Source organism: Anabrus simplex, chromosome 1, assembly GCF_040414725.1.
Source record: "Anabrus simplex isolate iqAnaSimp1 chromosome 1, ASM4041472v1, whole genome shotgun sequence".
NCBI classification, from domain to species: domain Eukaryota; kingdom Metazoa; phylum Arthropoda; class Insecta; order Orthoptera; family Tettigoniidae; genus Anabrus; species Anabrus simplex.
Genome location: NC_090265.1, coordinates 1646302891 through 1646327126, shown reverse-complemented (window position 1 = coordinate 1646327126; position 24236 = coordinate 1646302891). Strand labels below are relative to the sequence as shown.

The 24236-nt window shown below is 40.9% G+C and overlaps 1 protein-coding gene across 1 annotated transcript in view; it reads right to left on the bottom strand.

Moving 5' to 3' along the window:
* LOC136863399 (ankyrin repeat and death domain-containing protein 1A) overlaps positions 1–24236 on the bottom strand; it is a 421997-nt gene that overhangs the window by 261647 nt on the left and 136114 nt on the right. The window lies entirely within an intron of this gene.

The window sequence follows — 24236 nt, the reverse complement described above, 5'->3', positions numbered from 1 at the left end:
ATTGCCCCAGAGGAGTGCGACAGGCCTCGGCAGCTGGCACAATTCCTATCCTCGCGCAAGATTTGGGCTTCATTCATTCCATCCCTGACCCGGTCAATGACTGGAAAACAGGTTGTAGGTTTACATTTTCATATTTATTGTCATTTTGAGATCACGGAATACACCCGAAAATTATCTCCGTTCAAACCAAGCAGTCAGTCAGTCATCATAGATCTGCATTTAGGGTTATCGTCTACGTGGTAGATCCTCCATGAGTTGCTTTCCTAGTCCTTTCTTATTAATTTTTTTTTTTTGCTAGTGGTTTTACGTCGCACCGACACAGATAGGTCTTATGGCGACGATGGAATAGGAAAGGCCTAGGAGTTGGAAGGAAACAGGCGTGGCCTTGATTAAGGTACAGCCCCAGCATTTGCCTGGTGTGAAAATGGGAAACCACGGAAAACCACGGGCTGCCGACAGTCGGATTCGAACCCCCTATCTCCCGGATGCAAGCTCACTTGCCCGGTTTACATGTTTTCAAGGAAGTTGGAAATATATCGAACATTTCCCCACTTTGTCTTCTTAAATTTCAACTTTATCTCCATCTCATTAAACATGGACGGCAGGCGAAGCTCCAGTGACATAATCTAACTACTGAATTTTTAATAATAATGTTATTTGCATTTGCCTGGTGTGAAAATGGGAAACCACGGAAAACCACGGGCTGCCGAATAGTTAGTGGAACGTAAAACAAATAACATTGATTGTAATATTATGTTACTGAAGAAAAGTGTATTTTTATTTCATTTATGACTTTATTTTACAAGCACTTTCATAAGGGATATTATAATTTTAATTTATTTAATTTTAATTTTAATTTAATATTTGCAAATGTAATAGTATATTTGCATGTGTTTCAGATCATTAGGTTTGTATCTGTCCGAAGCACAATAAATAAATAAATAAATAAATAAATAAATAAATAAATAAATAAATAAATAAATAAATAAATAAATAAGTAAATAAACCTGTCCCACCTCCGCTTTTTCCAGCACAAATCTCACATTGAATGACCGGGATTTGAACCACGGAACTCAGTGGTGAGAGGCCGACGTGCTGCCGCCTGAGCCACGGGGGCTTTCAAAATGACGACAAATACCAAAGAAAACAATTACAAAACCGACGGCAGACCGGCTACGAAGTACGGATCAGAATTGTGAACCACCATTTCGCATCATTCCACATAAATTAAACTGCTTGGACGGGCAAGAGGTGTCTCTAGAATCAGCAAAGATGAATTAATACATAAGATTTTCCTATAAAAGTCACCCCGATTATAGAAAAACATAGGGAATGCAATATGAGATGGTATGGCCAAGGAATGACGCTGGTCGGGCTGAGTGGCTCAGACGGTTGAGGCGCTGGCCTTCTGACCCCAACTTGGCAGGTTCGATCCTGGCTCAGTCCGGTATTTGAAGGTGCTCAAATATGTCAGCCTCGTGTCGGTAGATTTAGTGGCACGTAAAAAGAACTCATGCGGGACAAAATTCCGGCACCTCGGCGTCTCCGATAAAACCGTAAAAGTAGTTAGTGGGACGTAAAGCAAGTAGCATCATCATCATCAGCAGCAGCAGCAATGACGCTGGACGGTTTCTGCGAGCAACGTTGTAACACAGTACAAGGAAACGTGACCTTAAATTAGTTGTAAATGGAAAATGAAGAATAATGTGCAATTCAGAGTCCATTTCCAACGTTTTAAAATTACAAATATTCAAATACAATATCCAATATGATCGAATAGTGTTACTTGTTTGAAAATGACAGAAACATTTTAATTATACATACAAACAGTGACACAGGCAGACAGAAATTGGAGCAATGGTCTCTAACGTTTGCATACCGGGTATGATATGAAAAACATTTTAGCCAAACAAAATTATCATTTTCATGAAGTGCACCAAAACTAATCTGCCGTGCCGTGTGCCGGAACGTGTTAACGCGCTAAGTCTATGGAGCCAACCTCTGCGTTCGGGAGACGCGTGAGTTCGAAACCCTCCGTATAGGCTGCCCTGATAATTGTTTTCTGTGGTTTGATATTCTCACTTCCTGGCAAACACCGGGGCAGTTCCAATTCACAGGCCACAACCCATTCCTTACTCAATTTAATTCACTTTAATTTCATCTTCATTAGCTCCACAACTGAGGTTTCCATCAGGAAGGTCATCCGGCCTTAAAATTTTGACATAATCTCACCTCATACCTGACGCCGAGTTAAGAAACGGAACTAAGAGGTAAACATGCATACATAAAAGAGTAGCCTAATCCCCATACTGGTCATGACGACCCGAGAAGAGGTGGAAAGTAAAGGCTTCAACTATCCGAACCTCAGCAACTGGCGGAGTAAAGTGGTTAGTTCTACGCCCGGCCGTCTCTGCCTCCAGCAATTAACCTAGTACTGATTTCTTTGTGCAGGGAATACGCACCTCGGGAACTGGAAGTATCGTTTCTCAAAAGTTTAGAATTCCTGACGTGCAATCGAACCCATGTCCTTCCGGGTTAACCGACCACGTCTTTAACGACTCGGTCAGGCAGCACCTTCATGGAGTACATACCTGAAATACATTTTATGTACGGAGATAATCTTGAATAACAAATAATTCATCTGACAGTGTAAATCCAGAGTTAGCAACTTTCTGTTCTTTGCCCTCTTTCAACCCCTTTAGCTATAGAGTTCTTGAGCAGACCAAAATTACCGGTGTTCAGATCTCTTTATATCACCGCTGAAGGCCATTTTAATCGCATAGATTTATGAACCGTGTCCGTAGGCAGTTAGCACGTTTATTTTATTTCAGATCACTTAATCCTTGGCTTGAAGTATAGGGAATGCTTTGCTCCTTAACTCAGAATTCACCGTTGTGCAATATGGAAGGTGAGGAGAGTCGGGCTGCTGTAATATCAATAACATTTGCAAAAATAATTTCTGTAATTAGATTATGCCATTGGAGCTTTGTTTCACCGATACAAATCAACAATACCGACTGCCTGTGCATGTTTAATGAGGAAATGTGGAAGCCACTTGGACAGACTCCAAGTTTCCAACTTCTTGCATAGTCTGCTATAAATCTGTGCGCCGTAGCATCTGAGATAAATATCAGCTGAGCACAAAAGATTTAACAAAAGTGAAACTGAGTAAAGCTGAATTGAAAATATATCCCTTCATAAATCAGGTGGAGGGGAACTACGAGGGTAAGTCGAAAAATAAAATTCCCTCATTTGTTGCTCACACACCAAGGAGCTGAGATCGCTCCAACTAAAGTGTCGGATTGTTTGTAGTGATTGCGAAAGATTGGACGCAGGTATACAAGTCGGCAAAATAGAAATTTGTCACAGTGACTCTTATTATACAGAGTGGTTAGCGAACGACTGGTGCCGGGAGGAGTTCGAACCCATAAGATTTCCCGTTTTGCGCTTCTAGTATCAGAGTTTCCGTATCGAAGATGCGGAATCTCCGTCGGAAGTTCGTGTCCAGGATATTCTTTCCCGCCCTTTTATTTTGTCTTCTATGATCAGTTGTATCAGGCTGTACTTGTTAATTCGGATGAAGTATCTGAAAGAGCCTAATTTCCTTCGTTGTGTGAGAGTTAGCACTTTACACGTATTCTCAGCCCGACAGAGTTTTTACGTCGCACCGACTCTCTTATGCGTTATGGCGGCGATGGGATAGCAATGGGAAGGAAGCGACCGTGGCTTTAATTAAGGTACCGACCTAGCATTTGCCCGATGTGGAAATGAGAAACCACGGAAAGCCATCTTCAGGGCTGCCGACAGAAGGGTTCGAACCCACTATCTCTCGAATATAAGCTGATAGCTACGTGACACGAACTGCGGGGCCACTTGTTCGGTGCTCAACGGAGTACAGCCTATTTCGGTCGTTCACATAGTGACCTATTTTCTGTTGAAAAATACATGGAATCTGTCAACTTTTTAATGTCTTTTGTTTTTTATTCACAAATTTAAAGATAGAATACATTGAGTACTTCCCACTTGTACTGTCAACAGACTTTTCTTTTCCCTTTTTGCCAGTGGATTAACGTCGCACTAACACATCGAAGGTTTTCGGCGACGTAATGGTGGGAAATGGCTAGGATTGGGAGGGCAGCGACCGTGGCTGAATTAAGGTACAACCTCAGAATTTGCCTGGTGTGAAAGTAGGAAACCACGGAAAACCATCTTCAGGGCTGCCGATGGTGGGATTCGAACCCACTATCTCCCGAATGCTACCTCAAAGCTGGGTAACGCTAACGCTAACCGTAGGACCAACTCACTCGATAACAAACAAATTGATAAAAACTTTCATAATGAAATTAATCAAACATCACGAGATAAGGCACAGAGTCCATTAATACCAACAGCCCAAATCGGCAACCAGGATAATGTCCATGTTCATAGACAAGTCGTCGTAGGGAAAGATGGCGGAAGAACACTTCACAAACTTCCTTTAACAGTGTATTTGAATTCCTCTAGAATGTAATATACTTTATGCTACATCAAGCTCTTTTATTTTTTAAAAGATAGTTTGGAGGACGAGAAAATATTGCTTGAGTATTGTGTGCTGAGTGTGGGGGATGTGGAGAAGTCCTTTGACCCTAGTGAACGGGAAGGAACAGAGAGAAGGAATAGTGAAAAACGATTTTCCAACGTATTATCCATTTAAGATTCCGTGGAGGAAACTCAGGTCAGCTGCCTCGCGCCTAATGTATAAGATTGGCCCATTTATCACCCTTAATACCTGCTGCGTAGACTATTTTATAATTTAATAATTTCTGTTCCTAACAATGGCAGCGAAGACGGACACTGCTGTTTCCAATTGGTTAATATTGGAGGGGAAGGCTGCTGTCCAAATCTGAAAGCAGTATTTCTACAGGTTTAATAATCACGAGGAAGAAGAGGTGAGCAGCAGTGAGATCAGAGATTTCTATGGAACGGTAGAGAATGCCCGGTAATTTCATGGCCTTGTCTATATATGTTTGTATGCAGCTCTTGAATTGTAATTTGGTGTCGAACATAACAACTCTCTGGCTGTTGCGTAACTACGGTGATGGGCTTGTCAAGTAAATGTTATGATGACAGTAGAGTCTACTAATAATCATTCCACGCCACTTGTCTCCTGACAGCTCGGAACACACCGCTTAGCCGGTAGCTCGTCTCCTTACTCGCAAGTTTTGCCAGTCCAATATATATAACATTTTCGCAAAAATACTCTTCTTCTGAAATCACCCAGAACAAATCGTGCAGCTTTCCTTTGGATCTTTTCCAGGTCTTGAACCAAGGTTCCCAGACATTGCCACTGGTATGGGTGAGTTTTGCTGTCAGGACCATACGTGACGATCGAGAACTCACACGACTCGTATGTGTTCCGTTTGTGGTTGATCGGAATCGTGGGATTCTTGAGGAGGTATCCGAGTTTCCTGGAAGTCGATTTTGTTTTAATTTTCTTCCATCTTTTTCGTCATTTCGAAGAGCGCATTTAACTGAGGCTCCATTTACGTGTGGCGTCTTGTCTCAACTGGCACGCAGTAATCAAAAAAGATGAGAAAAAGATTGATATGAGTATGCATTCAATATACACCGACATTCTGGAATTCCCGATGGCGGTCGAAACCTGCAGTATCTGGTCCGCTGATTCACGCTGATTACAATGATGTATCAGGCACGGGGTCTATTCTAAATTCTGACACCATTTGTTACGAATATAAAACTCCATCTGTTTCATTACTCTAATTTATTTCAGGATGACCTCATAAATGCAAACACTCATATTTCAACACAAGCAATTCTAACCAGTTATGAATGGCCACACTAATTACAGTCTATTTACAAATCTCTCTTCTGTACACACAGTAGGAGATCTAGCGCACTCGTCTACCTGCGGACGCTTAAGCCTAACTTTCACTCCCCCATGTCCAGTCAATCAACTCATACAGCGGCTGTACGTAGATAGCTGGATTTGAACACAGTGTCTCTGGCTATACAACACACGACGACTGTTCGTTGGTTCGAACTCCAATGATAGTCCGATACTTCACACAGTCACATGAAGTGAACAGCAATCAGCAACAGCTCAACAGTATCCAATAGCAGTACGATACTCACAACAGCGAATATTAACCCATGTCCAGTTATCCTCACACTCACGATGACTGCTTCAATAGCTGACTCAGGGCGGTCCCCAATCGACAGAAGTACACACACACAGTACACTAAGGCAGTACTCAGTCTTTCGTTCTGTCGCCTCCAGTCACACACTCATTGGTCTCTCCATTTATAGAATGGTATAACTAGCATCGCTCATACCACGGTCACCTTCATATTGTCAAAGCAAAAGATGACGCTGAGATAGGTCAATGAAAGTAAAAAATTTATTCTAGCCCATGCAGAAGACATAGTGCACTGTAAACACTACATCTCACCAGCAAAGGCATAAAAACATATGTAAAACCACTATTATTACAGTATTCTTTCACTTTTAGACCTTACACCTTAATCCGCCATTGTTGTGATTATATATATATTGTTCCTCTTGACAGAGTTCTTGCTCTCTGGAACCCTATTTATCAATAAAAGTATAAAAGTAGGTTGTTCCACCGATTTCACCCCGTTTATGGTAGAACACTGGGTAAAACATCTTTACCTTTACTAACTAACTTATGAGAATTAATAATGTCATTTGCTTACGTTCCACTAACTACTCTTATGGTTTCGGAGACGCCTAAAAGCGGGAATTTAGTCCCGCAGAAGTTCTTTCACGTGCTAGTAAGTCTGTCGACACGAGGCTTACGTATTTGAGCACCTTCAAATAACACCGAACTGAGCCAGGATCCAACTTGCCAAGTTGGGGTCAGAAGGCCAGCGCCTCAAACGTCTAAGTCTCTCATCCCGCCTTATAAAGAATATCTGTGCCTAATTTCAGCCCTCTACCTTCATGAGAAGTGTGAAAAATGAATATTGTATTTAACGAAGTTGATCTCAACCCTTCCCTCTCAATAAAAAAATATCGGAATTAAACATTCTTACTCTCCTTAATTAGCTCGTAAGAAACTCTTATGCCAAACGTCATCCTCTAGCTTAGAGGGAAGTAAAGGATTTAGTAATGTTGTTTGTAGGGTAGTTTCCCCAAATTCATCCCAACCTTTAACGAAAAATGTCGGACTCTCCTTAATTATCTTATAAGAAACACTAGTGCCAGATGTCATCGTTCTAGCTTAGTGAGAAGTAAGTAACTTTGTGATGTTATATTTAAGGAAGTTACTCTTATTTCACAAAAGGTCCGACTCGTTGGCTGAATGGTCAGCGTACTGGCCTTCGGTTCAGAGGGTCCCGGGTTCGATTCCCGGCCGGGTCGGGGATTTTAATCGCTTATAATTAATTCTTCTGGCTTGGGGACTGGGTGCATATGTCCGTCCCAACACTCTCCTCATCATATTCAGACAACACACTACACTACCAACCACCACAGAAACACGCAATAGTGCTTACATCCCTCCATAGAGGGTTGGCGTCAGGAAGGGCATCCGGCCGTAAAACAGGGCCAAATCTACATGTGCAACGCAGTTCGCACCCGCGACCCCACAGGTGTGGGAAAAAGCGGCAGGAAAAAGAAGAACTCTTATTTCACAAAAGATAGGAGTGAAACAATTTGACTAATTGGCTTATAAGGAAAAACCTGTACGAAATTTCAGCCCTCCAGCTTTGTAGGAAGTGCGAGAATTAATGATGAGTGAGTAATTGAGTGTTCGGTTCCTTGGCTGAATGGTCAGCGTAGTTCCTTACAGTTTCAGGAGTCGCGGGTTCGTTTCCTGGCCGAGTCGGATATTTTAATCTTAAATGGTTATTTCCCCTGGATCAAGAACTGGGTGTCTGTACTGTCCCCATTTCCCTGCAATTCACACAACACACACAACACTACCCTCCACTAAAAAATCACTTCCCACTCTCGTTGGACGGTCTGCCTTACAAGGTCTGCAGCAAGCTAGCAATAGTCACACGAAGAAATAAGGAGAATAATAATAATAATAATAATAATAATAATAATAACAATAATTAAATGAGTAAGCGAGTAAGTGACTCGGTGTTTTGGAGTTTAGATAGAAAGTTCTACAGAGCCTACGTGGCTCAGGCGACAGCACGCCGGCTTCTCATCGCTGGGTTCCGTGATTCAAATCCCGGTCAATCCATGCGAGATTCGTGAATGACAAAGCAAAGGTGGGACAGGTTTCTCTCCGGGAACTCCGGTTTTCCCTGTTATCTCTCATTCCAGCAACACTCTCCAATATCATTGCATTCCATCTGTCAGTCAATAATCATTACCGCAGAAGAGTGCGACAAGCTTCGGCAACCGACACAATTCCTAACATCGCCGCTCGATGGGGGCTTCATTAATTCTATTCCTGATCCGGTCGAAGGACTGGAAACGCTGTGGATTTTCGTTTTCATATTGTGGGTGTCTCAAACATTTTGGGTCAAATTGAATCAGATGATAGTGGGTGCACATGCGGTTACATTGAGATAGGGAAGCAATGGTAGGGAATGCATATTTATTGCGTTATTGACATACACAACGTACACCGCATATCAACAACATGGCTCATAACAATTGTTCAAAGTGACGACCGCCAGTCTCAATGCATGCATGGCAAGGGCACATGAAGTTCTGTCGCACTCTCTCAAAGATCCCTGGTGTCTGTTGTACCAGGAGACAGGCAGCTTGGAAGCAGGTCATCGTCCGTTTCTACGGCAGTTTCATACACCAGCGACTTGACGTAACCCCAGGGGAAAAATCCAGAGGTCTGAGATCCGAAGATCGCGCTGGCCATAGAACAGGACCTTACATTCCAATCCGACGATGAGGGTATACGTTGTTCAGGTGCTCGCGGACATTAAATTGGATGGTGCACCGTCGTGTTGAAACCACATCCTTTCGCGGACAACAAGGTGTACAGTCTCCAGAAACTGTAGCAACGCATCTCACAGTAACACAAAGTAACGTGTACCAGTTAAACGGGGAGGCAGAAAATAAGGTCCTTTTAGATGATCTTGGTCAATGCCCGCCCATAAATTGATAGAGAATCGTTTCTGGTGGCCACCGATGTGGGTGGCGTGGGGATTGTCCTCACTCCAGACATGGCTTTTGCAGCTCTTGAAAACACCATCACCAGCAGGCCTCATCAGCGAACAATACAAACTCTGAAAGTTCAACAATACACCATTGCGGTGGATAATCCACTGACAGAAGTGAACGCCAGTACTCTCCACACTGTATCCTTCGAAGCGCGCTTTTTACGAGCAAACTGACTGGTGATTATTGTTGGGTGGTCGGCCACACGACCTTGGCCAGCTGTCTGTGGCGTGAACGACCCCGCTCTCGTAAGTTGGTATCCACGGATATTACCTTCTCCAAATTAGGATGACGCCTGTTGGGAAAGCGTTCTATGTACATTAGTGCTGCTTTACGGACACTACATCCTGCCGCACTGTACATTAAATGCATGTCTGACAATTCTCGTGACGAGTAACGCGCCATTTTTGACTACGCGTCATGCACAGTACTCAGTAACACACCTCGCCATGGACACATCGCAAGCTGTCTGATGCAATTGACAACTGACATCAGAGATAGTGGTGTGCGTGCAGCACAGGTTAAGGCGCCCGGTGCGATGCAAGCGGTCGTCACATGATACACGTGCTATGAGCTAAGTTGTGTAGTGTACGTCTATTTGGTGGTCAGGGGTGTACGCTGTTTATCATCCGCTGCCTATTCCAGTGCACAACAGACACCCGGGATCTTTGCGAGAGTGCGACAGAACTGCTTGCGCCGATACAATACACGCATTGAGACTGGCGGTCGCCACTTTGTGCAATTACTATGAGCTACGCTGTTGTTATGCTGTGTACGCACTGTATGTCCATAACACAATAAATATGAATTTCATACCATTGGTTCGCTATCTCAGTATAATCGGTTGTGGACCCACTATCACCTGTTTCAATTTGATCCAAAAGATTTGTGACACCCTGTAGAGTTCTACATTGTATGCACAGCTAAGGTTAAGTTATGAGTAGGTTCCCACCTTCCAATACTTATCAATTTCTATATAATAGGCTTATTAATTACATAATATAAACCATATAATCTCTAGTACATGTTTCGTTCCGATTATGGAACATCTTCAGCTAAAATTTGATAAAATGGCAAGACAATTAAAATACATTGATGTTGTGATGATACAAAAGCTAAAAGATATGATAAAATGGCTCGAAGATTAAAAACATCATATCTTTTAGCTTTTGTATCATCACAACATCAATGTATTTTAATTGTCTTGCCATTTTATCAAATTTTAGCTGAATATGTTCCATAATCGGAACGAAACATGTACTAGAGATTATATGGTTTATATTATGTAATTAATAAGCCTATTATATAGAAATTGATAAGTATTGGAAGGTGGGAACCTACTCATAACTTAACCTTAGTTGTGCTGAGCCAATACGGAATAAATATGAGATTTATAAGTTGTATGCACAGTGCATACCTCATCATTCTCCAAGCCACAACAATATAAGAGGCGATTAAAACGTTACCGTTCTATGGCCGTACAGTTCTGAATCGGGATGCCAACCAGGCAAAATCGCCGTGAGCATTGAGGGACTCATCCCACCGAGGCAGGAGGTTCAAAGTCCCCGTGTTGTAAAACACCGTGCCCTGCTGAGTGAAGAAGTCCGTAACCGCTCGCTGCACATCTCCGTCCGACATGAAGCGTCGACCTTTCAAGGCCTTTTTGAGGGGATTGAAGGCGTAATAATCGTACGAATGGTTATACACTAGTCCGCCATAATCGCTTCATCCACCGCCCGCTTTTTGTTGTCCGTAGTGGATGAGACTGACATCCCAGATCGACCGGCGTCTTGTGTAGAAACGCGAGCCGCACGGAGCCTGGCGCACCATTCCACAGCCATGGTTTCCGTCGGACATGCTGCCCCACGCACAGTCTTCATTCTTCGATGGATGCTCACTGGTATTTGTCCTTCGGCAGCCAAGAACGGAATAACGGAACGTTGGTCCTGTTTGGACGCATTTGATAATAACGTCGCCATAGTTCACGTGGCCGTATTTAACGCACGCACCTCGGCACGACATGACTGCCACAATAATCCCTTTGCCTAAATTTCCATGCTCATATACCCGCATCGAGTCGCAATACTTTGTAATCCGTTGCAGCAACGCCCTCCAACGGAAAATATTTAATCACACCCTATAAATAATTATAACACTATCGGCTATTCCAAGGCGAAATTATTAGTACCATTAAATTTTGGACATGGTAAATGATTGTCGTACCAACATTCTTTGAAATCAGTCTAGTCTATCCCAAACAGTTCCCACGTCGGTCTCCTTCGCTCAGTCCAAGGTTCATTTGTTTAGTGATGAGAGAGCTGTTACTCCTCCGCTGACTATTCTGAAAATAACAAGCATGAAGAGCGGTTAATTGTTCTGTTGTACACATCATAGTTTACCGTACAACCGTACTGGCAGTTACGCTACCAAGCTTGAAGTTGATAAATAGACAGATCGTTGACCCCTGCTAAAATACAGGTTTCCTCCTAGGCTCGACTATAAATAACTCAGTCTAAACATCGTTCTTTCTTCTTCCTCAACAAGGTACATTATTATTCTTCCGGCTAAACATGCCAAGAAATAATTTTACAACTGTTGATTGATTAAAAATACCACATCGGTTACGTGGTGTGCGGGAAGTCATAGTCCACTGTGTAATCTACATCACGCTAGCTGTAATAATGCATTCGAATTAGTTCTAGCAGACAATTTATTAATTCAACTTGTTTTCTATTAATAATAATAAAACACCAGCAAAAATGGATGATATGCCGACTGATAAAGAGGAGAGAAAATTCCATAGAAAAACTGGGTCTTAAGAAAGGGTCCGAAGGTTTTGTCTTCCACCTGAGGTCAAACGAGAAACTGTATGCGAGAGTCGAAAAGATCACCACCGTTATGAAGAAACGAAGGTTAACCTTTTATGGTCACCCGAAGAGAATGAATCCGGAGAAATGTGTGCACAATTTGCTTACCTTACAGGGAAAATGGAGGTCTAATCTCGACTGGTTGAAGGTGGTGCACAAAGATATGCAGGTAAATGATATAAGACCTGAGGACACAATGGGGAGGACCATTTTTAGGAAAAAAATTTGTAGGGTTGAGGGATGATCCAGAGAAAATACCCGCTAAACCTCGGAACATCTCGGTGGAAGAACGGTCTAAAAGGAGCTTGAGCTTGAAAAACCTTTGGTTACTATGTTAACAAACCGGTGTAAGCCTAAAAAAGAGACGCAGGTAGTTTGTGTAACCGTAGAGCATAGCTGGCTATATCTACGTATTAAATAAATAAATAAATAAATAAATAAATAAATAAATAAATAAATAAATAAATAAATAAATAAATAAATAAATAATAGTAATCTCCGATGTTGCCTATTCTGCTCCGTTCACTTTGGATTACTTTAACACCAAAGCCTTTTCATTCATTCGGCACTAACCACTGCCTTCATACATATGACACCTTTCATCTCCTCATTCTGAACACCTTCTTACAATTGTTACCACCTGTTTATTCCAAAGCAAGTGGGTTCGAACCCCACTGTCAGCAGCTCTGTAGAAGGTTTTCCGTGGTTTCCAATTTTCACGTCAGACAAGTTCTGAGGATGTACCTTAATTAAAGCCATGGACGTTTCCTACCCACTCCTAGCCCATTTCTGTCCCATAAAACCTATTTGTGTCGGTGCGACGTAAAGCAAATTCTGTACTTTCCAAAAGTCATTTTCGTGTGTGTTACTTCCACGTTGTTAATAATATATCCTGAGTTAACCTTGCTTTCACTCTCGTTTAGCAAGTCGGTCTGAAGAAAAGACAGATGAAATGAAAGTTTCTTTCGAATGCTCATTTCATTCTTATATAATCCTGTTGATCGAAACTGCCATGTCATTGCATTAGTTCTGCTACACACTGATTCAGTTTCACCTACCATACTACTATCCTGGGAGAAAACACATCCTAGATACCTGAAGTGATCCACCTGTTTCAGTTTTCTATTCCCGATCTGGCTTTTAGTCTCCGTAGTTTTCTCCCGTTCTAACAGCACTTTAGTCTTGGAAAAGCTTTCATATTGTACTCTCTGCTTTTCTTGTTAAGCTTGTAGGTAGAAAATAATAATAATTGTTAAGGGGATTCCGTGGTTTGGCAGAGGTGAAAGAAGGTGCGGGCATGAATGAGTCTATCTACTACAACCAAAAGATTAATTCATTTCTCTTCCTTTTTTTAAAGCAAAACATGAACAACCAAGTCGCAAAGCGACGGCACAAGATTTCAGGTACAGTAGTTTAAGTATAAGATAGGAGAAATCAGAAAATAAACAAAAAAATTTAATTGAACCTCTGAGCTTGAAGCTCACGGTTTTTACAAAAGTTCCTGGAGCACCATTGCTCCGTACACTCAAGAGTCCAGGAGACAGGTTTCCCACTTCCTTTTACAGAATGTAAATAACACTACTGCAACAATAGATAGAGCCTGTATGCTCTATGAATATCTAGGTGGCTACGCTCCAAGCTAATACCTTTACTGCCAGCTCACTAAAATTTACACTTTCAAGCCTCTCGATGCACAACCTACATTTTACTAGTTCAAATATACATTACTGTCTTCAACAGTCAACAGTTTAACCACTTAACAGAAAATATTTTTTTTCTTTACCGGCGAGTTGGCCGTGCGTGTAGAGGCGCGCGGCTGTGAGCTTGCATCCGGGAGATAGTAGGTTCGAATCCCACTATCGGCAGCCCTGAAGATGGTTTTCCATGGTTTCCCATTTTCACACCAGGCAAATGCTGAGGCTGTACCTTAATTAAGGCCACGGCCGCTTACTTCCAACTCCTAGGCCTTTCCTATCCCATCGTCGCCATAAGACCTATCTGTGTCGGTGCGACGTAAAGCCCCCAGCAAAAAAAAAAAAAAAAGATTTTTGAGGAGTATAGAATACTCAATCTACCGGGCCTTGTTGGGAAAGAAAAACACAGGTTAAAATTACTGGCCCAAAAATCAAAATTCTTCTGAGGCAGATATTTGCACTCCTTGAAATTTGCATACAAGATGATGCCCTCCTTGGGCTCCTGGTCCGAAGTTACAGGGGCTAATCCCATTCTACTGAGGTGACTAGATGGAGAAAATTTAAGTTCCAAGGCTACATAAAGAAAACGGTTACAAAAAAGTCCCTCAAATACAAGTTGATAGGGAACTCGAGAGGGTATCACACTCTTTATTCCCGAATTTCAGCTAAGTGCTTTTAGGCTGGTTTTGAAATTTGCATTGGAAGATGAAGTTCATACTACTGAAGACTGGAATTTAAAGTTGCATTCTTAAGGACAGGAAAACTCCCCCTCCGGTTAGCTTTCAAAAGCTATTACCTAGTTATTACATGGCTGGCATTTCCTTATTGCGCTGGACTGCTCATGGAAGGACGAAACGCCCCCGCCTCCACTATTAGCACACACTCAGTATACTCGACAGTCAAGAAGACAAGGTGACTCAAAAAATTGACAGCATTTTTACCCGAGAGGAAGGTTCGAGAGTGATCTAGACAAATGCCCGACACACCCCCGTTTTTATTGACTAATTAAATACAGTATGTACAAGGAAACCCTGATTGGTTGAAAAGTAAATACCAAGAAATATTTATTGGTTACTTTCAAATTTGGCGAAAAGAGATCGAAGTGTGGACAACTGTGATACACAAAAAAAAAAAAAAAAAAAAAAAAAACCAAGAAATCCAGTCAGTTTAGGAAACCTTAAAATAACACATTACTCTATCGCTTTAGTAGTAACATCTGTTGACCAACGTCCCGACTTCTTGCACTAGTTGTTTCAAGTTTTAGGAGTAAGATGTAAGTTCACAAGGCGCTTGATTTGAATGCACTTTGCGGGTGTACCCTCGCGGTACAACAACAACAATAATAATAATAATAATAATAATAATAATAATAATAATAATAATAATAATAATAATAATAATAATTGTAACAAACCATTTAGCTTTTGCAGATAATCTAGTAATATTAGCAAAAGCCACAGAAAAATTAAGGATACAATTATAAGACCTTGTAAAGTGTACGGCCAAAATAAGATTAAAATTTTCCTATGAAAAACAGAATAAATCACTAGTACCAACAGTGTAGGGGGAAGTCCGTGTAATTTGGACCCGCGTGGAATTTTGACCGATAATATTTTTGGTATTTGCAGGTTTGCTCACCCGCTGTCTGAGGCAAGGCCAAGAAAACAGCCGAGGGGAACTTTCTTCCTGGAAGTTGTTTTGCTAATGGACTTAAGGTTGAAAGGGGAAGAAGAAAACTATCTTAATACTCACATTCCTCGTAAGCTTATAAGGTGACAAGAAAGTGTACTGTGAAGTATTTATTTCAGACAAGAGGCCTTTTGGCTTTTACTAGTACTGATGAAATATCTAGGTAAGTTTTAACATAGTTTCATTCATACATTTTATGTACTTTGCATATTACTTAGTGTTTGATTAGGCATGTCGTGTAATTTGGACTGCTCGAGAGTGTGTAACTTGGACCGTTGAAATAATATTGTAGTAATTGCGTTTCTTCGTACTTTTACCAGTGATTGTAAAAAAACTTCTTTTATAATTTGAGACCGCCCTTGCGGTGTAGGGGTAGCGTGTCTGCTCCTGGCTCGATTCTCGACCTGGTTAGGGATTTTTACCTGGATCTTAGGGCTGGTCGAGGTCCACTCCGCCTAAGTGATTATATTTGAGGAGCTATCTGACGGTGAAAAGGGGGTTCCACTCAAGAAAGCTAAGAATAACGGCCGCGAGGAATCGTCGTGTTGACCACACGACACCTCGCAATCTGCAGGCCTTCGAGATGAGCAGTGGTCGAGAAACTGTTCATCACAGACGCAAGAAGATAATTAAAACCAGTTTGCATTGCATGTAGCAATTGTTATGATGACGATTGGATTCAGTGCAATAGTTGCAGAAATGAAATGAAATGAAATGTCGTATGGCTTTTAGTGCCGGGATATCCCAGGACGGGTTCGGCTCGCCAGGTGCAGGTCTTTCTATTTGACACCCGTAGGTGACCTTCGCGTCGTGATGAGGATGAAATTATGATGAAGACAACACATACACCCAGCCCCCGTGCCATTGGAATGAAACAATTAAGGTTAAAATCCCCGACCCAGCCGGGAATCGAACCCGGGACCCTCTGAACCGAAGGCCAGTACCCTGACCGTTCAGCCAACGAGTCGGACGTTGCAGAAACACGTGAAAACTGCACCAAAATTCAGGACGAACTGTTTTATCATCATCCTACATCTCAAAAGTAACGACCACAATTCATAGGGCCGTATTTTATTGTTTAACATTTCATAATAAGTACATTAAATAACTTATAATTGTTTATATTTACCATTCCCAATTACATGATCACCTGGCCCAAGTTACACACTATCAGTCCAAATTACACGATAACAAATTTTAGAATTAATATTACTTTTAAATAATTACTAAAGATAATATTACATTTATTTTCACCAAATCGTTTAACACATTGTACTAATCATTGTGTATAAAATTGGAGAAAGTTTTATAACGTCAATAGAGTTTGATACATTGTACTAATTATTGTGTATAACAGGCATCGTCAATCGAGAGCGAAATGCCTTCGGAGCCAGTATGGTCCCCGCTCTCGAGGAACGAGAGCAGCGTAGCGAGCAAGTAGGGGAAGAAGTAGGGGAAGTGCATGACGTAGTATGTACTGACGGCCAGTGGTGCAAAGTATGCAACCCGCCTTACAGCTGCTCTCTTGTCACGTTACAAACACCCGTCCCGAGCGGAGCAAGTAACACCGTCTCCCTAGAGCAACTACGTGATGACGTCTGGTGTATAAAATTGGAGAAAGTTTCATGACGGTCAATAGAGTAATGGACATTCAATGGTAAGTGGTACAAATTACGCAGACTTCCCCTACTTCCAGAAATTAAAGAATCCAACAACAAAGAAAACAACAAATTCAAAGACTTAGGTGAAGTAATAACAGTAACAGCGGTGGAGAAGGAGAGCATGAATCTGCAAACTGGATAAAACTTACCACCCAACGACGAATATATACAACATAAAGTCAGTATACAACAATGTTAAGTTGAGACACTAAACAATCTGTAATCTTTCCCCCCACCCCATGGCGCAACAGCCCAGAAAGCCCATGGCCTACCAAGCGACCGCTGCTCAGCACGAAGGCCTACGAGGTGTCGTGTGGTCAGCACGTCGGAATCTCTCGACCGTTATTCTTGGTTTTCTAGACCGGGGCCGCCATCTCACCGCCAGATAGCTCATCAATTGTAATCAAGTAGGCTGAGTGAACCTCAAATCAGCCCTCAGATGCAGGTAAAAATCCCTGAACAGGCCGGAAATCGAACCCGGGGCCATAGGTAAGAAGCAGACACACTACACCTTCACCACACAGCTGGGCCGGATCTGTAATATTTCTAGCAGCCTTTTATGCAACAGTGTGCTTGAGTACCTTCTCAGACAGAAAAATAATCAAAACTGAAAAGAGAATCCTGGGGATAATTATCGGACCTATTTGGAAGAATAGCATGTATAATTTGAGATCAAAACAAGATTTATACAGAACACCAGAAGAAAGCTCATTCTTTCTTGGTGACCTGAACAGAGTAGACAAAGACAGATTAATAAAATAAATTTTTAAACACCCCGTTCTAGAAAGCCATGAATAACGGCCGAGAGTATTCGTCGTGCTGATCACACGGAACTTTAACATCTGTAGGCCTTCGGGCTGAGCAGTGATCACTTGGTAGGGCATGGCCCTTCGGGGCTCTTGCGCCATGGGTTTTTTAACACTTCACAAATGGAAAACTAAACCAGCATTTATCAATGAAACCGAAGATGATTTGGAACTACTCAATATTAAAAAGAACAAATAGAAAATATATGAGAATTTAGAAAATTAATATTTTATGGTAAATTGTAAATTTGCAGAGGAATACTGAAAAGAACGGAAGAGAAAGCAAGAAGGAAGGATGACTTGAAATTGGCGTGTGATTCTTACCAGGCCTTATCGTAAAGAATTAGAAAAGTCTTATGTTTCACTGGGCTACATCATTCACCAACTATTATTTCTTAAAATCAGCCGGGAAGTTTCTGATATGATCACATTTCACTCGACATATTCCAGAGAGATTACATGGACTGATCTATCGTCTTTATAATACAATATCTACTGCAATTGAGAAGCATGCTGCTGGATTTTCGTTCGTCCTGTGAGTGTAATATTCCACCGATATCGCCTGCATTTCCAGTACACTGATCCTGATTATCAATATGTAGATTATTCGGTGGTGATCAGAGCCTTGGAGCGTGAATGTGATAGCTGGTTGTTTACCTAGTGGTTGCTCGTCACCATATCAACTACACCTCAATGAACATTGATGTTCATGGTAATATTAGTTATGTTTCACTGAGCTGCATTATTCACCGACTATCATTTCTCAACATTAACTGTGGAGCCTATGGTTCTAGTGTAGTTTTCCTATTTCCATTTCATTTCCTGGAATATTCTAGTATGCTGTATTGTCCAATGGCTACGCGTTTACTTACAGAAATCCCTGCAAAAGAGTTTCCATTTCTCATTACATGGAGATCTGGGCAGAAATTACCCCACCCCCACCCCTGTTTCCTATCGTGGAATAGTGAGTTTGCTAACATTTCGAACTTTGTGGAACAGATGCACGAACTCTCAGGCTCCTAGCGCGAGAAACAATTAACTACAATTTTCCGAGAGACAGTTGGCTTTACAGATGGGTCATAAATTGGTAGATATACAAATGCTGGTGCTAGCACCTCTCTCTCTCTCCTCTCTCTTTTTCTCTCTCTCCTATCCATGTGCCCTTGACAGGGTATAGTGGGATTTCATGAGTGATTGCTGCTGTTTCGCCCATTTCTTGTACCATATGCTAGATGCGTCCCTTGGTGTAGATACCTCCCAAAAATACCTTCAACTGGTCAGTCTACCTCGTCGGATCTCTTCCTTGGGTCATGTTCATTGCAACTTGCCTTCCCCGATCCCTTCCTCCCTAGCTCCAATCCTCCTTCACATTTGACCAAAATATTTTAAATACAGTCTGACCCGCAAGTCCGTTAACGTTTGACAATATTCACGGAATATTGGAGGTAGTGTAACGGTTCAAATCCCGTTACAAGATGATATCTGTATTTTTATTATTATTATTATTATTATTATTATTATTATTATTATTATTATTATTATTATTATTATTATTATTATTATTATGTCATTAATATCATTATTATGTCCGTATTATTATTATTTTATCTGTGAAATTACTATTATTGTAATATAATTATTATTCAATTCGATTCTGCAATGCTTGTCGCTTGCGTGATTGTAGGTAAATGTATTCATATGTACGTGTGTGTGGAATAACACTCAAGACATGTACAGTAATAATTGCTGGATATCAGATGTTGGATATGACATTGCTATATTGTGCAATACTGTTGGCGAGTCTGCCAAGTCATTGCTACGTCATCGTGAGCACTTAGCGATGAGCTCAGATACTCAGGCCGCTCCAGGCTATTTCGCCATTGTAGGTAACACTTGTCGCCAGGTGGGGGTCGATTATAGTTATTTCTGGAGGTTACGTAGGTGCCTCAACCAACGTCTATAAAAGGTGGCTGCATATTGTAGCGTCAGTCATTATTCTACTGGAAGGAGAGGCAAAGTGAACGAAGATGGAGTGGCCTCAGTCAGTCAACGGGAGTCAATAGTTAAACGGAAGATGAAGAGAGAAGAAGTGGATGGTGAACTGATGGAGTCATATAAGGACACACTTGCAAAGAAGTTATACCATACAGACTTACAAAGAGGTCATATGATATGCAGAAGAAGCAGTCACATGGATACATCACCAAATTAGGCGTGACACATCTGCAGTAAACACCAGATCTAAGGAATACGTCTTAATTACACTCAGAGTGTTGAATGTACAGTCAAGTGAAACAGTGAGGGATATATTGTGTATAAATTGTTAAATGTCCGGTCAAGAAGAATTCAAATTCATGCCTAGTTTCTTTCAGTTGCAATGTCATATTCTCATCTGTTTTAATCGCAGCAGTTCTCACTATTTTATTGAAATTATTTAAAGAATATATTTTCTTCTATCAAATGAATTCGTAGTAATATTTCAATGACAGAATTAGCTAACCTCAAATTAAATGGGCAACCGAACGACAATCTCCTTTTCCCAGAACTTATATGGTATGTTGTCAAAAGTAAGCTTATTAAGCCACACCATGTTAGTTTTTAGTAATAAATATTACAGTAGAGGTGTATTAATTGACACACATGATTAGCATGACATGGAGTTTTATTGACACTAAAATAAAGTACACAAAATGACCAATAGACGGCGCTGGGCAGCAACACGTTAGGTACAAATGGCCACAAATGCTTGACATACACTTAAATGTTACAGAATCGCTTCCTCTCTAACCTGACCGAAAAACACCTGCTGGAAGGTATGATATATATGCAGGATGGCGCTCCACTACATATTGCTACACGTGTGAAAGATATCTGCGCACATCGATTGGTGAGGATCGAGTGCTGAGCCGCCACTTACGTCATGCTTGGCCGCCCTGCTCCCCCAACCTCAATCCGTGTGGTTATTAGTTGTGGGGTTACCTGAAGTCGCAAGTCTGCCACGATGGTCCGACCTCATTAGGGATGCTAAAAGACAACATTCGATGGTAATTTCTGACCATATGTAGGGATATGCTGTACAGTGCTGTTCACAACATTGGCCCTCGATTAGAGGTATTGTGGATGAATGACGGCCGACGTGATGAGCATGTGTTATAAAGAATAGCGATTTTGCTAAACCTCAATTGTTATGCTAATTATTGCTCGTGTATAGTATGAAGTGCCATTAGTTGGTCATTTTGTGTATTTTATTTCTCACAAATTACAAGGTATAAAATTAACAAACAAAAGTAACACAACAAGCAAATATCAACAATCTCTCAATATCATGTTACAGTATTATGTTCAATTTTAACATCTCCTTTTGTCCTTCAGAAAGAAACACTTTAAATTATTTTTCTCTTAAACTAATCCTCTAGAAAACAGTCATTTCAAGAGGATGAAGAACATTGGCACAAAACACACCGTTAACAAAAAAAAAAGATATATTGTGTGACAAACACTGCATTATTCTCAGCACTACCATTCGAAGGTTATAATTAAACACTCTTAAGTTACTCGACGTGATTTGTCTCTGTCGGTGACACACTTTTCAATAATTTTTGTTTGTCATCTTTTAGAAGTCGGATAAATGTGTTCAGAGAGCACTGTTCGTTTGCAAACGATTTCAAGTGCTGCGTACAGAAGTCTAGCTCCTTTCATTGTCTTAGCACAGCACAAATCTATCTCCAGACTACTTTCACACTTCCATAGTTAGTAATTTTATTCCTCTGTGTGTCCACCTCCAGGCATTTTTTACAGAGTGGGGATTGTGTGGTGCTGTGCCGGAATTCTTTTATCTTCTATTGGAATAATTTTGTTAATGACTTTATATGCGGCTACTTTCCAGTCGGCTGGGATGTAATGTTCTTTGAATTTTTTCCATTTATCTTTCCATTCCCTATTTGAATACTTCTCCATGATCTGGATTTGTGATTCGTTCTTCTCTAATAGACAACCGTATATTACACTTGCAGAAGGTACGTTATTTCCTGTCACATTTATCGTATCTAACGCTTACAACATTATTCTAAAACATCGTGTCCGCACTGAATAATTTGCGTTTCGTTGTTATTCCATAAATAATTATCCTCCTAATCTTGTCTTAACAATCATTAACTCTCGCATTAATAGCACTTGACATTTTTCAGCGATTGCGATGAGACCCAGTCCTCATTTATCTACTGATTTTCACGCTTGCGATCGTGCTACACGCAACTTATACCCTCGCCATAAACAATACATAGTTCAACTCGCTGGCTTATTTTTACCGCCTTCGGTAGAATGTGTGCCGCATGCCACAATTGGCTCACAGGGGACGGTTATCTTTCTGTGCACCTCGTTATGAATTGAGGAGACAACGATCATCTACCTGAAAGCAGTTAGTTTTGAACAAATAGCAAGTGTTTAAATTAATTTATCTGGTTGGATACTCTTGTGTTGCAGGTTCGTGGGAAGACCATTCTAAAGCTCGTTTAAAGAAACATTGACAACGGAATTTTGTTGTTCCGAATTTTTATAAATTCCTTTTTAGGAAGTCACACACACCTACACATACCAACTTTCTAATTTGGAATTATTCTTTGGAATATAATCGTTATAAGTAATACGCCTGCGTTACTATACCTGATCTTTCAACAGCACAATTCTACTGTTCATCGTAGACTTCTATCAGATGAATGAATAGCCCGTAAATCTTCATACAAACACCTAACACGATGAATGTACAGGAAACGTCACTTGGGGGTAGGTTGTCATCAAGACGGGATAATAGGAAACTAGGGGAAAATCCATTTTCAATTTCTCGAAGTGTGCCGGCAGAGGATTCAATATATGCACCGAACGGAAAACCAGTCTACAAGTCCACCAAAATGTTCTACATGATTAACAGTGACCAGTACATCGAAATATTGGAAGCTTGGTAGGCGTAGAAAAGGTTTGCAAATGTTGACGGATTTCTTTTCTGTAAGTTTTGGTTCCTGGCCACACTTCTAGGAAAGTGAAAACATTCTTCACTGATAGCAATATACATGTGCTAGAGTGGAAGAAAACTGCATGACTTTAATCCCCTAGATGACATGTGGACTATTTGCAAAAGGAGTCTCACAAACCTTGACTGTTGATATTAAAATCAAATCAATCAATCAATCAATCAATCAATCAATCAATCAATCAATCAATCAATCAATCAATCAATCAATCTATCTATCTATCTATCTATCTATCTATCTATCTATCTATCTATCTATCTATCTATCTATCTCTCTCTCTATCTATCTATCTATCTATCTATCTATCTATCTATCTATCTATCTATCTATCTATCTATCTATATTCTAAAGGCTAATGCCTTGTCGATGCAACCATTATTTTCTTTCATCGGCTGTTCGTTTCAGTATCATGTAATTGACACAACCTAACCTCTTCTTGATGTCGTCCAAATACTGCATCCTATGTCTTGCTCTCCCTTTCTTTCCCAGCACTTTCCCTTCAGGTATGTTAGTGATGAAAGTATTGTGTCTGATGACATCTCCAATAAATTTTTATTTCCTGTTTTCCATTTCGTTTAAAAATCTTCTCTCTTCTTTAACTTCCCTTAAGACTTCCAGGTTGGTTTTTCTTTCCGTCCAGCTCCTTCTGGTCATTTTCCGCCATATCCACATTTCAACATTAAAATATGAACTTGAAAACATGTGCTCGAAAATAGTGAAATATATGCTAAATCATGTAACGTAACTCACACAATAGATAGGAGTGCATACTAACTATGTATGAAGATTAAATGTATGTAATACATTAATAGACTTGGGTATAAAATGTGTAAAAGAAGCAAATTCATCTCCGTACAGGACATGAAGGCCGTTGGAGGAGTGGAAGGTAAGGTAAGGTAAAGGCTTCCAGTATTCGTAACCTCGGCCCTTCATGGTAGAGTGCTGAGCTCTACGTCCGGCCGCCTTTATCCCCAGGAATTAACCTGGTACTCATTTTTGGTGTAGGCTGAGTGAAGCTCAGGACCATGTGCACCTCAGGAAGTGGAAATCTCGCTTCTTAAATTTTCGACTTCCTGACGGGGAACCGAACCCACGTCCTTCCGGGTGAACTGAGTACGCCTTTACCGCCTCGGGCAGGCATCCCCCGTGTAAAATTTGTAGGTTACGTATTTGAAATGTCCAAATTAATTCATACGGGCCTGTACTCCAAACGTCTCTGAACCTAACTGGATATTTATTCATTCAAACTATGAAGGGAATGATAATATTTTTCAACCACTCCTGGCGTTACTCCACTATCATTGATATACTAAAAGTCAAGTCGATCATATTTTCCTG